Here is a 13,557-nt window from a genome sequence, read left to right as displayed (position 1 = left end):
TACTAGATAAGAAAGTATCTGTTGAATGTTGTTTAATGAGTGAATTCTTGCTCCTGACTGCCAACCACCTTGTTCTGTAACACTACCTCACATCTGCTCCAGGTCCTTCTTGGAAGAAGCCAAATCATAGTCCAGGAAAACATTTGAAAGACGCTTTTGTCCTGTCTACCTCTCTCAACTCCCTAGGGGAGGAAACTAGACCATGGCCTCTGCTCTCTGTATCCATCACAGGTACAGATGCATGCCATTGTCTCTTACCAAATAAAAATCTATCTATTAAGCACTGCCTACTTCACAGGCTCCGTGCTGATTGCCGTGGACTACAGAAGTGTGCAACAGCCCCCTCTCTTTCTAGAAAACAGGCTGGACAAAGGCTCACTGCACTGGCAGTGAGGGATCTTGGACTTCCAGTCTCTGCTCTGCCTGTAATGTCACCTCTGTGACCATGGACAAGTTACTCACATTTTGAAATCTCAGGTATTTTTGTCTATAAAATGAGCATGTTAGGATGGATGATATGAGGCCCTTTTGAATGAAGGCATTTTAAGATTGGAAGTGAAGTAAAAGCTGAGGCACAGACAAAGAGATACCACGGAGCAAATGAGAGGTAGTATGGTGACTTGTGCATTGGTGGTTGGGGACGCTTGGCTCTGGTCCAGACCCTACCACCAAGTATGTGCCTCTGGAGGACCAGTTGGGAGCAGTAGCCAAGCAGTTGTGGGATGGCAGAAACGAGGCAGACCAAGATGCTGTCTTTTCCAAAGACAAACCTTGCGGCTGATGAAGTGGCCTCCTCTGAGAATGCCTGGTAAATGCTAAAAGCAAGATCAATTTCAAACTTTTTCTCTATGTAGGAGAAGTCTTCTGACCTTGGTGGAGGTGCCCCTAGCTACAGAGCTTCATATTTACTGCTGGAATTTACATGCAGCTCTGCCCTCCCAGCCCCTATAGGGCAAAGGTCCCCTTCAAACGGACATTTGAGTTTGGTCTGATTTCAGTGCTCCCTGGGGAAAAGAAAGCAGTAAAAGAAAAGTGTTGGTAGGATGCTGGTGAGAGGAAGTGGCTGGCTTCAGGTGTGGGAGAGAATTGCTGCGTCGTGGCTGTTCAAGAGGACCTGGGCCCGCCCCACAGCCTACAGACCAGACCAAGGCAAGTTGGGAGCACAATGTCTAGAGGTCTTTTTACAAACTCTGTATGCGTTCTGCGCGCCCCCCTCCCCCGCCCCCCCCCCAATCCCCGGGAGCCTCCTGGTAGCTGCTCGGGAGCAGACTGCAGGGCGAGGCTAATGCAATCTGTGGCTGAGATGCAGGCCAGCTTGGCTGCACAGCCTGGGCCAGGCCTCCGCTCCACCAGCCACTCGCTGCTGCAGCTTCCATTCAGGTGGGGAGCCCAGTAAACTTCCTGCCCCTGGGGACATGGCAGCTTCTGACTCCTTATGCTCCCCTCTTGCCTGGACCCAGCCGTGAGCCCACTAACCCTTTCTATTGCCTTCCTTCTTTGGGTGCCTGCTTCTCTGGGGTTGTTTCTGTTCAGCCCTTACTTCCATTCCCTTTCCCAGCCACTACCCCACCCCAAGCCCTTATTTCTAACTACCTGGTGCCTAGATTGGAGACCATATCTCAAATAGTACTGTTTGAAGCACAAGAGGGTGGGGGTGTGTATTGCCTTCTGAATCATCTCCTTCCTTTTACCCTTGCCCTGCCTCCTTCTGTTCTCAGCGGCAGGGTGGCTGGAGTGACCCTTTTAAACATCGGTTGCATTATGTCATTCTTTAACTCAGAACTCTCTAATGGATGCCACTCATTCTGAGGGGGAGAGGCCGAGGTCCCTTCCAGGGGCAACAAAGATTTACATGACCTGACCCTTGGCCCACCACTCTCCCTCTTGCTAACTTGGCTCAGGCCACACTGGCCTTCTAGCTGCTCCCCAAACATGCTGAGCACATCCCAGCCAAAGGCTTTGCTCTGCTCTTCCTTCTCTCTGCAGGGCTCTTCCCTTGGACACCCACGTTTCTCACTCCTCTGCCTCTTTCAGTGAAGACCAGATGGGCTAGGTAGAGCTTGCAAGAAGATAAGATGAGAAAGACGTCCAAAGTGACCTTGTCAGAGAGGCTGTCACTGACCACCACTCCCCCTCCTTTCTGGCAGTCTCTAGCCTCTGCAGTGTCATGCTTTTACCCAGAATGCATATCAGCCACGGCTGAATCCAGGGGTTCAGTCACTTCAGAACTCTCTCTTCCCATCTCTTGACCTTTGTTCCTCTGGTTAGATTTTATTCCCGTCTCCAGTGTTGGTGAAATGGCCAGCAGCCCTTCAGGGGTTTAGCCTCCAGTTGACAAACTCAATGCATAAAACATGCTTCGTTTCCAGTGATTATGAAAAAAATGCAAGGGTGAATTTTCATTGGACCAACGTGAGGCATGGCTTGCTTTCTAACCATCCTGTGGCCAGGGAAAGGACCCTCTGTGCTGGGCCGGGGTTTGCATTCATCTCTAGAAGGGGAGTGGGAGTAGGATCAGCCCATCCAAACCACAAAGCTAGAGACTGATGAGACATGGTTCCCACAGGAAAATTCGAGCACAGTTACTGTAAAGAGAGGAAATAGATACTGAGCGGTTGAAAAAAGCCCACATTCACTGCAAACACTTCCCCACTTGCTTCCCAGCCTCTTCCCTCTGGGCCATCCTGTCTGCATCCTGCAATCATTCTGAGCTCATAAAATATACCCTAGGATATGCTAACCTCTTGTTTGTAAATCTTTGGTGCTTGGAGGTTAAAGCCTAAACTTCTTAGACAAGGATCCAATGCCACCACAAATTGGCTTCACCTCATCCTGTCTCTTTGCAAGCTCTCTACCCAGTCCAGTGGGTCTACTCACTGCCTGATCCTGACCCTCATGCATTCCTGTGTGTTGCTTTCACCTTCTTGGGAGATCAGGTATTAGCTATAATTTGACTATTTTCTTCAATACTTGGGCATAATTTTTTGAAGCCCCGTAGTATTTATCGTTCCTAGCATTTTCTATACACTGTCTTATAATTTTGGGTATAATTTTGGGAGGCTTCTCCCATTCCTCCAACCCTATTGTAAGTCAATTAAGGATAGAGACCATTTTGCATGCTCCTGCATAGCCTAATTGAGGCCTTGGCATATTGTGATAATCCGACAAATCAGGATTGAATGTTTAAATACCACTGTTCTAAATTTCAGCCTTGTTCCAAAGAGCTTGCTCCCTTCTCACCAAGCCTACCAGATGGATATTGAGAATTCGGGTTGTGTTTGACATTAAGGAAGGGTCAATGGGTTATCTGAAGGAATTAGAAACTTAAAGACTCTTCACCCATTCTATCTCCACCTTCTGTTTCTATCTGCCTGTCTGGATCTCCCCTGTCTCCTTCCTCAAAATTAGGATTTGCTCCCCAGGGATTCATATAATCCCTGAAATTGTTCCACAAGAAGTCTGTGACTGAACAAGCCCTGCTTTCTTGTCCTCCACCTTCTCCACTCCTTGCCAACCTGTGTCTCCTAGAGCTTTGCTCCTCTGTTTTCACACACTCTCTCAGACAGACACTACTGTGCTATAGTGAACCTTATCTTAGAGAGAGGAGATCTAGCTGTGTGACCTTGAGTAAATTAGTTTACCTCTCTGAGCCTCAGTTTTCAAATTTGTAAAATAGGGATACGATATGTACTGCATAGTTATTATGCATACCGAGTTAATAAGGCATGAAAATGCTCTTAAGTGTGTCAGATGCACAGCAAGCACTCGATAAATGTTAATTGATTACGATCTCTGTCTCTGTTAGATACTGCCTCTCTTCGTTACAGCTGACATGAGGTTGCCATCTAGTGGGCTTCCATTTGACAGCTGTGAGAGGCTATGCAGGGATGGGTACCCAGTCCAAGTCCCAAGGGTTCTCCCAAGGTTAGGAGCTTGGATGTCAGCTCTGGCTCTGAGGTGTAAACATTTGGCTTCCCTGCTTGTGCAGTTCCACAGATCGTTCCCAGGCATGGATCACACGCATCTCCAATGGCTTCCATTCTAAATGAGGAGGAGAAATTCTACTATGACCCCCATTTTGCTCATGGTCACTTTACCTACCAACTCCTGCTTCATGCTGCAGGTGGGTAGGCAGGGCAGTGGGCTACATTTGATTTAGAGGTTTTCTGTTTAATTAGGCTCAGGATACTCCTCTTCTAGCAACTTGCCAGAATATCAGATAGAACGAGTGTGTCGATGGAGACACAAGTAGAGCTCCTATAGAGCAGAGCACCTTTGAGTGGATAGGAATAAAGTAGAACTAGAGTAGTTCTTTGGGACTGAAATCCTCCCATCAAAGCAAGCCTTAAACCAGTCAGACGTGAGGCCACATAAGAGGAAGGAATTCACCAACACACAGAACTCACTCGTGCAGCACAGCATATCCATGTGTGTTGTGTAGATGCCCTTCCAATATTGACTATATGGGCAAACTCCTGGAAAAATGCAGCCTATGATATCCCACCCCCTAGAGCCCGGCCAGGCATGTTGGCATATCAAAGTACAAAAGGATTTCAGAAGCCCTGAAGGAAAAATTTCATGTGATTTACTTAGTTGAATTTTCCCTAAATTAGATTGGTAGGATGGTCCTTTTTTCTGCATAAGTCAAAGCACTTTTCAAGGAGTAGGGGCAGAGGAAATTAAGGGATAAGAGGAAGGAATGGTCAGAGTGGGGTGTTGAAATGATATTGCAAGGGCGCCTGGGTGGCTCAGTTGGTTAAGCAACCAACTTCAGCTCAGGTCATGATCTCACAGTTCATGGGTTCGAGCCCTGTGTCAGGCTCTGTGCTGACAGCTAGCCCAGAGCCTGGAGCCTGCTTCAGATTCTGTATCTCTCTCTCTCTCTCTCTCTCTCTCTGCCCCTCCCCTGCTCACGCTGTCTCTCTCTCTCTCAGAAATAAATAAAAACATCTAAAAAACAGAAATGATATTACAGAGAGGCTTGGAGAAGGAGTTAGAAGTGGAGGAAGGATTTGAATCAGGTTTGGAGGATGGGTCCAATGTGGCTACAGAGGAAAAATAAATCAAAGTGTTGTAAACATAGGAAGCAATCATGAAGAAAGGTGGCACGTGGTCTTGATTTGAAGCTGTAAGACAGGCATTCAAGTTCCATACCTAGACCTTAGCTTGCATAAGGAGAGTGGCACAGCCCTCTCCATGATGCTGTGAGGTTATATGTGTGCCAATGTAACAAGTGCTAAAGAAAGGTAAGTTTCCCACAGAAACGGATATCCCTTGTAACTTCCTCTTTGTCAGAAGGGAGTGTGTGACTTGCTATTTCCCATAATAGTGTGAACAGCAACAGGAGTCTGGTCTGTACGACACATTGGACATTTTTATTGCTCCAAACCCCTTCTCCCAACCCCTACCCCTCAATGAGATAAGAATAATATCTATCATACTTTGGGGGTGGGTAAACTGAGTAGTTAGGTGTTTTGTTTGAGGTCTTCCAGAACGTCAACTCTTAGAAGAGGAGCTAAGATAGGGCTTCACAACTCTGCTTATTCTCCTGCTGAATATGGTTCAAAATATGATTTGTTTCCCAAAGCCAGCCCAAGGGTCTTTAAAAATGTTTAATTGTGGTATATCATTACATCTTAACACTTTATTTATTTATTTATTTTTAAAGATTTTATTTATTTCTAGGAGAGAGAGAGAGAGAGACAGCGTGAGCAGGGGAGGGTCAGAGAGAGAGGGAGTCACAGACTGAAACAGGCTCCAGGCTCTGAGCTGGCAGTCAGCACAGAGCCCGACGCGGGGCTCGAACCCACGAACCGCGAGATCATGACCTAAGCGAAAGTCGGACGCTTAACCGACTAAGCCACCCAGGCGCCCCTACATCTTAACACTTTAAATGTACAATTCAGTAACGTTAAGTACATGCACAGTGTTATACTACCAAGCTCCAGAAATTGTTTCATCTTGCAACATTGAAACTCTGTACCCATTGAACAACTCCCCATCCCCCACTCCCTCTAGCCCCGGACAACCATGTTTCTACTGTCTGTCTCTATGAAACTGACTATCCTAGGTACTCAGATAAGTGGAATCATACAGCCTTTACATTTCTGTGATAGGCTTTCTTCACTTGTGTAATGTCCCCAAGGTACATCCGTGCTATAATATGTGCTAGTATTTCTTTCTTCCTTAAGACTGCATAATATTCCATTATATGTACCGATTATTAAATTCATTCATCCATTATTGGGCACCTGAGTTGCTTCCATTTTTTGCCTATTGTGAATAATGCTGCTTTGAATGTGGATATACAAAATGAGACTATGTTTTCAATTGTCTTCCTAAAGTGGAATGGCTGAATGGTAATATGGTAACCTTTTTTTTAACTTTTGGGGAAACTGCCATAATGGTTTCCATGGTGGCCACACCATTTTACATCCCCACTCACAGGGCATAATGTTCCAATTTCTCTACATCCTCACCAACACTCCATTTTATGGGTCCCTTCCTTCCTTCCTTCCTCGCTGCTTCTCTCCCTTCTTTCCTCTCTCCCTCCCTCTCTTCTTTCCTCCCTCCCACCCTTCCTTCCTTCCTTCCTTCCTTCCTTCCTTCCTTCCTTCCTTCCTTCCTTCCTTCCTTTCTTCCTTGATAGTAGAGATCCTAACAGGTATGAACTGTACTCATTTGGTTTTTAATTTGCATGTCCTTAGTGATTAGTGATGTCGAACATCTTTTCATGTGATTATTTACCATTTGTATATCTTCTTTGAAAAAATGTTTCTTTAAGCCCTTTGGCCATTTTTAATAGGGTTGTTTGTTTGCTAGTCACGTTAAATGATCAACAAGATAAGAAAATAAATATAAAGGAATGTAAAGGAAAGCTGGGCTAAGAGTTTAGCACCTACTCCATTGGCATAATAATCCCCTGGCTCAGAGTGGCTGTGACACTAATGGTGAGAAACCCAATCCCCAACCTTCACATGGGGGAACGAGGACTGGCTTTAGGGCCCTGCGTTATATCCAAACTAAGGTTAAAGAAGAAACTCTATGTGTGTAAAAACAAAAATAAAATTCTTGTTCTTTTCACTTTCTCTTTTGTAGCCTAATCTGAAGATTACTACCACAACAACCTCAGCGACTATTGTCACCATGACTGCTACTAACATGGATCAGTGTATATCACATCTGGCACCCCTGTGGCCAAAATCCATCAGTATTCAAGTCCCATATGTGAGAAATAGATAGTCATTTGAGTCATCTGATTGGCTAAACATCCTAAGTGTCTGAAAATGAGAAGAAAATGTGGGTGTTTCTTTCTTTCTTTCTTCCTTTGATTTTTCATCCATACCAGAGAATAATGAAGGATGTGGTTAGGAATTTTAAGTAGCAGCTTCAGTCAGGCTGGGTGGTTTATAGAGATTAACTTGCCCCCTTGGAGTGTTCAGCAACCAACCAGAAGGCTCTCCCAAGACAAGCAATTTTATAATTAAGTGATAATTGTTTTTTGGAGGTTTGTTTTTTTTTTTCCTGGGTAGCCTAGAGAAAGATAAACAGCTGCAGGAATCAATAAGCATCAAGGTCATAGGCTGAATTATTTACTGATTCTTTGCTATTTATCTCAAACTTTCCTCTCTATAAGGAAAAATTGTGTCTACTTCACAGAGGATTTAGAACACACCTGGTTTACTTTCACAGTTCTTTTTTTTTTTTAATTTTTAACTGTTTTATTTATTTTTGAGAGAGAAAGAAACAGAGTGTGAGCAGGGGAGGGGCAGAGAGAGAGAGAGAGACAGAATCGGAAGCAGGCTTCAGCACAGAGCCCGACGCAGGGCTCTAACCCATGAACCGAGAGATCATGACCTGAGCCGAAGTCAGACACTTAACCGACTGAGCCACCCAGGCACCCCTACTTTCACAGTTCTTATTACTGTCTTTACCTCTTTGAGACCAAGCAAAATTGCTGCCTCATTAGCAGAGTCTAGATGATGGGAGCATGAAAGGGTTTGATGACAGAGTTCCTTCACTGAGCCAAGTTAGGGTGGATAAAGCCTGGCTGAGACACCACATTGTAGGAAGTACAGGGCTTTGGGGTGGGGGTGGAGTTCAATGAAAGATGTGCACTGTATGTACCTACTCACATCATTGTCCATTTCTATGATGACCACAATATCTCCTTAACAGGTCTCTTAGCCCTCTGCCCCTATAGATTCTATATTCTGCAGTCAGCATGATCGTTCCTAAACCCAAATCTGTCAGTTTGCTGTGAGGATATCTTCAGGCCCATTCTTGGTCTCTAAGGCTCGTCTAAATCCATATGCATTCCTTATGAGTTCAGCAGCAGCATTCCCCTCTGCTCATCATACCTGGCCCTGTACCCTCCCACTTTCCTCTCTAAATTCCTACATGTTTCTTGGAGTTCCTGAAATACCCTGGTCTTCCCCCTCAGGTTCATCTCAGTTGTTGGTCTTGCTGGAATAATATTCTTGTTTCCCAAGGCAAGCCCCACTCATCTGAGTTCTATTAGCTCATACCTTTCAAGTCTAAATGATTGACACTTCCTGGTCTCCCAGAGCACATTTCCCCAACACCCATGAGCAGTCCTGAGTCATTTGAGATGAAGGACCATGATTGTATGAGTGTGTATTATATCACTAATAATAGTTCAATGTCTAGCCCATAATAGATAGTAAATGAAGGACTCTTGTAAGTTACCTTAGCCCGTGGGGAAAGAAAGAAGGCATGTGGGAAGAGTTGCCTAGCAAAAGATTGCTGTGAACTTCCAACTGAGCCTGTCTGAAAGTTATCTTGCTTGCCTTCAACTGAACCTCACATTAACAGGAAAATATTATGATGGTTTAGAGAGAGCACAATATATAAAAATTTATGTTAACAACTTGATATATTGGTTAGAAAACTGTTATTCCTCTAAGCTAACCTGCCTATTTCTATGTATTTTACTATTGAATCAATTTGTATACAATCTTCAAAGAATATGCTTGCTGTTTAAAGCAACAAGTATTCTATATTAAAATGAACACTTTTTTGGTGACTCACTAGCCCTTTCAGCCCATTAGCGTATTGGTAACAGGTACGAGAATATCCCTAGAAGGGGACAGGATAACCTAGACAGGTGTGCTTGACCTCTGCCAATTCTGAATTGAGTTAGAAGCACCAACCTACACCCAAAATCAAATTGATTTATTGTTATTTGATGTCCTTTTCAGGTATAGCTCCAGTTTTTCTTTTTTGGCATTTAAGGCTGGAGATAACTTTGAGTTTGCTAAAATATCTCTGTAAAACTATATGGTGCCAAAAAATTGGATGGAAAGCTATTTGATATTCCATGAACAAAATATCTGGATAAATAACTGAGACTTTTCTTTTAGAGTTTTGGATGCTTTGTAGACAAATCTAAAAGCACTTGCCTTCCTATTTTGAGGTCCTCTGCCCTCCTCCAAGGCCTTGGATGTTGACCTTGGCTCCAGGCCAGTGACCAGACATTCTGGACTGGCATTCTCAGAGGACATGAGCAGCTTTTAAGAGCTTCTTGATCTCTGTTAAAGGTGTAGATACCAATGATGCATTCATTTTCCCACCTCCCTTTCTCTCTTATCCACCCCGGCAACTATTAATGAACTCAAAATCAATCTGTCTGGTTGCTTGATGAGATTAGAGGACTTTCTCTAGTCTTGCAACTGCTCATAGGAAACCAGATGCAGCAATCAGTTTATTGTGAACTCTCTTCTCTCTCTCTCTCTACATCTCTGCTATTGATTAAGTAATGCCACCCTGGGGCTTGTTCCTGATAAAGCAGCTTCACAGAAAGCAAAGTGATGGGTCTCCACACAGTCCTGGTTATTATTCTCTATCCAGACACCAGAGCAGGGATGGCTTAACTTAAGTAAGGCAACTTGTTGGTGCTAAACAGTCCCACTTGGGGATCTCGGTTTTAATCTGAGATAGTGATTATCTTGAAGAGAGATTTTCCAGAGGTTAGAAAGGTCCCAGCTTACAAAGAAACTGGGAGGCTCAACAACATATACCACTGGTTGTTTGGAAGAATTCAAATAACTTTATAGCAAGAACTCGAGTTAGTTTTGCCGAGTGTTCCAAAACCCAATTCTTCCCAATATCTTAATTATTCTAATACTAACCAACATACAGAGACTGGAGGGCAGCAGTGTCTCCATTATGACCATAAAAGAAAAAAAAAATCTGAGAATGAAAAGAAGTTTCTAGAAATAGGTTCAACAGAACCTGGGAGACTTTAAAGCCTGTGGCCCAGAAAAATCTGGGTTTGGGTCCAAGTAAATGATTAGGTGATTAGGAAGGCATGTGGATTATGAGAGCAGGTTTACTAATTCCCTTTTCATGGATTAGACAACCAACAGAGGTGTAGAAGAATGAAGGGTTCATTCCATGCCACACAAATTAACACTTGAGTCTATGTATGTTCTTTGTTTCATTTTACTGCAAAACTACATTTAATACCTATGTCTAGAAGTTCTTCACTTTCTTAAAGACTAGTAATAAACTGCTGTGTTTTTAGGAAATAAGTTGATTCTATCATGGATAAAGTTAGCAAGCATTAAAATAGAGAGGTAAAGGCAGGATTCTCATTTCAGAGCCCTTGTCCTCAGTTAAAAAGTGATAGCAATGTTCTGATTGTTTTCTTTAAATAGGGATAACACAGGGATTGCATGAGAAATTTGACTTGCTATGCAAAGTTACCAGTTGTCTCGGACAAAGAAAATTAAAAAGGTACTATATTAGAATTTACTCTAAGCTGCTATTACAAAGAGGCCCACTCAATAGAGTGCTTAAACAAGAAAGAAAATCTCAGGCCCTTTATCAAAAGTAATTCTCTGCCAGTAGAAGGTGTACAAAAGCATGGAGCTCACTCATCATTTCTTTTAAAGCACAATCAGGAAGTGGCAGACCTTAGTCACATGACCACATAGCCCAGTGAGGCTGGGAAACCAACCTTCAGTTGGAAACCAATATTCCCAGATAAAAGACAGGAGCTATGTTATTAAAGGAAGAAGCCTAGTCAAATTATATCGGTGGACAATTTGCAGACTCTTCCACAGGTGCAAATATAGAAGAAATGCAAGACAACATGGAACTTGAATTAAGATATTAGTCTACTGCTTGGACTGAAATAGGATTTGGAATAAAAAAAGAGAAGGGGAAAATGAAACTTAAGGTTGGTAAAGGTAGTCATCCCAGACTTAGATAAAGAGGGTCAAACATAGGTGAGCATATTAGAAGTTGGAACTGGAACAGACAAAGAGTATGCAGTGTAGTTTCTAGTTCTTTAAATTTGAGTCCAAACTAGCTTAAATAGTGTTTAATCAGTTGGGACCCTTGAGAGTGGGAATCTATAAGGCATTTCACGTTAATTGGGCTTGATTGGAAAATTTGTAATTCCTTAGCCCTTGATTTTGAAATGCTCCTCTTTATTCCTGGTACTATCGCTTTTTTTGAAGTATACTTTGATACTAATATAGCCTCTCCAGATTTATTACTGTCAATAATAATCTATCATGTTATGTATATATTAATACACACACATATATAGATACATATACACATGTTATATATATATGTATATATACACACATCCATATATATATTTAAAACGTATTTGTGCATTTATATTTCAAGGTTTCTTGTAGTCAATACATACTTGTATCTTGCTTCTGTATTCAGTCTGACAAGTTTTGCCTTTTATTAGACCATTTACCCTTAATATAATTATTGATATGGTTGGATTCAAGTTTGCCATCTTGCTATGTGCTTTTTATTTGTAACATGTGCTCTTTGTTCTTATTTCATCATTTCTGCTGCCTTTTGGAGTAATTAACGATTCTCTATTTTTCCATTTTATATCAACTATTACCTTATTAGCTCTATCTTTTGTTTTCTTTCTTTTGTCATTGTTCTAAGGTTTATATATGCATTAAACTTATCATAGACTGCCTTGAAATAATATTATATCATTTCTTGTATAATGTAAGATACTGGCAAGAGAATATTTCCATTTTTCTGACTCTCCTTTGTGCTATTATAATCATATACTTTACTCCTACACATATTATAATATCCCATGATACATTGCTATTTGTTTTGCCTTAAACATTCATTTATCTTGTAAGGAAATTAAAAGATGAGGAAAAAGGGAAATACTGACATTTTAAAGTGCTCTTATTTCTTTGTGTAGATCCATGCTTCCATCTGTTATCATTTTCTCTCTGCCCAAATAACTTTTTTTCAACAATTCTTGTAGAACTGACTTACTGGTGATAAATTGTTTCAGCTTTTGTTTGTCTAAACTAAGGTTTTATTTTGTCTTCATTTTTAAAGACTATTTTCACTGAATATAAAATACTAAGTTGACAGGGTTTTTTTCTTTCAGTTATTTAATGATCTTGTTCCATTGATTGAAGGAATGCATATTTTTCTTCTCTCATTTTATCTTTATCTGTATGTAATGTGACTTTTTGTCTCCAACAGTCTTCATATTTTGTCTTTATCACTAGGTTTAAGCGATGTGATTAAGATGTACCTTAGTGAGGTTTTCTTTTGTTAACCCCTACATGGAATTCATTAACCATATTTTATTTGAGTTTATAGGTTTTATCAAATTTGGAAAAACCTCAACCATTATATTTTTCAAATATTGTTACATCTCAATCTCCTTTTCTTCTCTTTCTGCTATTCTTATTAGCATATGTTAGATATATTAGCATATATATGTTAGACTACTTGATATTGTCTCCAGTTACTGAGGCTCTCTTCATTTATATTCGATAATTTTTTCTTGTTGGCTTCATTTTAGATAGCTTCTGTTACTATTTTCACAATTACTAATATTTTCTTCTGTAGCATCTATTCTGTTGTTAATTTCATACAGTGAAAGTTTCATGTTAAATTAGAAAGCTTTTACTATAAACAGCTGAATAATAAATATTTCAGGCTTTGCAGGGCTTACAGTCTCATTTGCACAGCCTACTATTCAATAAAGATTCAGGGGATTTATAAAGATTTTTTTCTATATAGCTCCCTCCTTTAAGTAACTCTGTCCTTCTGCTCCCAGATGCCACCAATTTCTTGAACTCCATTCTCCACCTCCTTAAATCACCAAGACTGATGCAGATTGTTAGGGCTCCCCTTTCTGAAAGCATAGTTACCCCTAGGTAGAAATCTGGGGCAAGCATTGAGCTCACTTAATTTTTTTCACTTCCTTAAGTAATTGATATTTCCTCCAGTCTGTTGTCCAACATTAAAAACAGTTAGATTCATATATTTTTCTGTGTTTTCTAGTTATTATGGTCACATAAACCAAGTCGTTGTTACCCTATCAAAGCAGCTGTCTTCTTAGCTATTTAAAATTTAAAGATGGGTTGTCACAGAAGGATGCCTGTCATACATTTACAAGTAGACTTTACTTGATATTAAGGTGCTTTTCTATGACAAAACGTCTAATCAATAAATGAACAATAACTGAAAGAATGGTGGTAGGTTCAGTGATCTTTGACTTGCTTCATGGACTGATGC

Source organism: Hyaena hyaena, unplaced genomic scaffold (assembly GCF_003009895.1).
Source record: "Hyaena hyaena isolate Hyena2069 unplaced genomic scaffold, ASM300989v1 scaffold_1164, whole genome shotgun sequence".
In the NCBI taxonomy this organism is placed as follows: domain Eukaryota; kingdom Metazoa; phylum Chordata; class Mammalia; order Carnivora; family Hyaenidae; genus Hyaena; species Hyaena hyaena.
Note: the sequence above shows the minus strand (reverse complement) of the source record.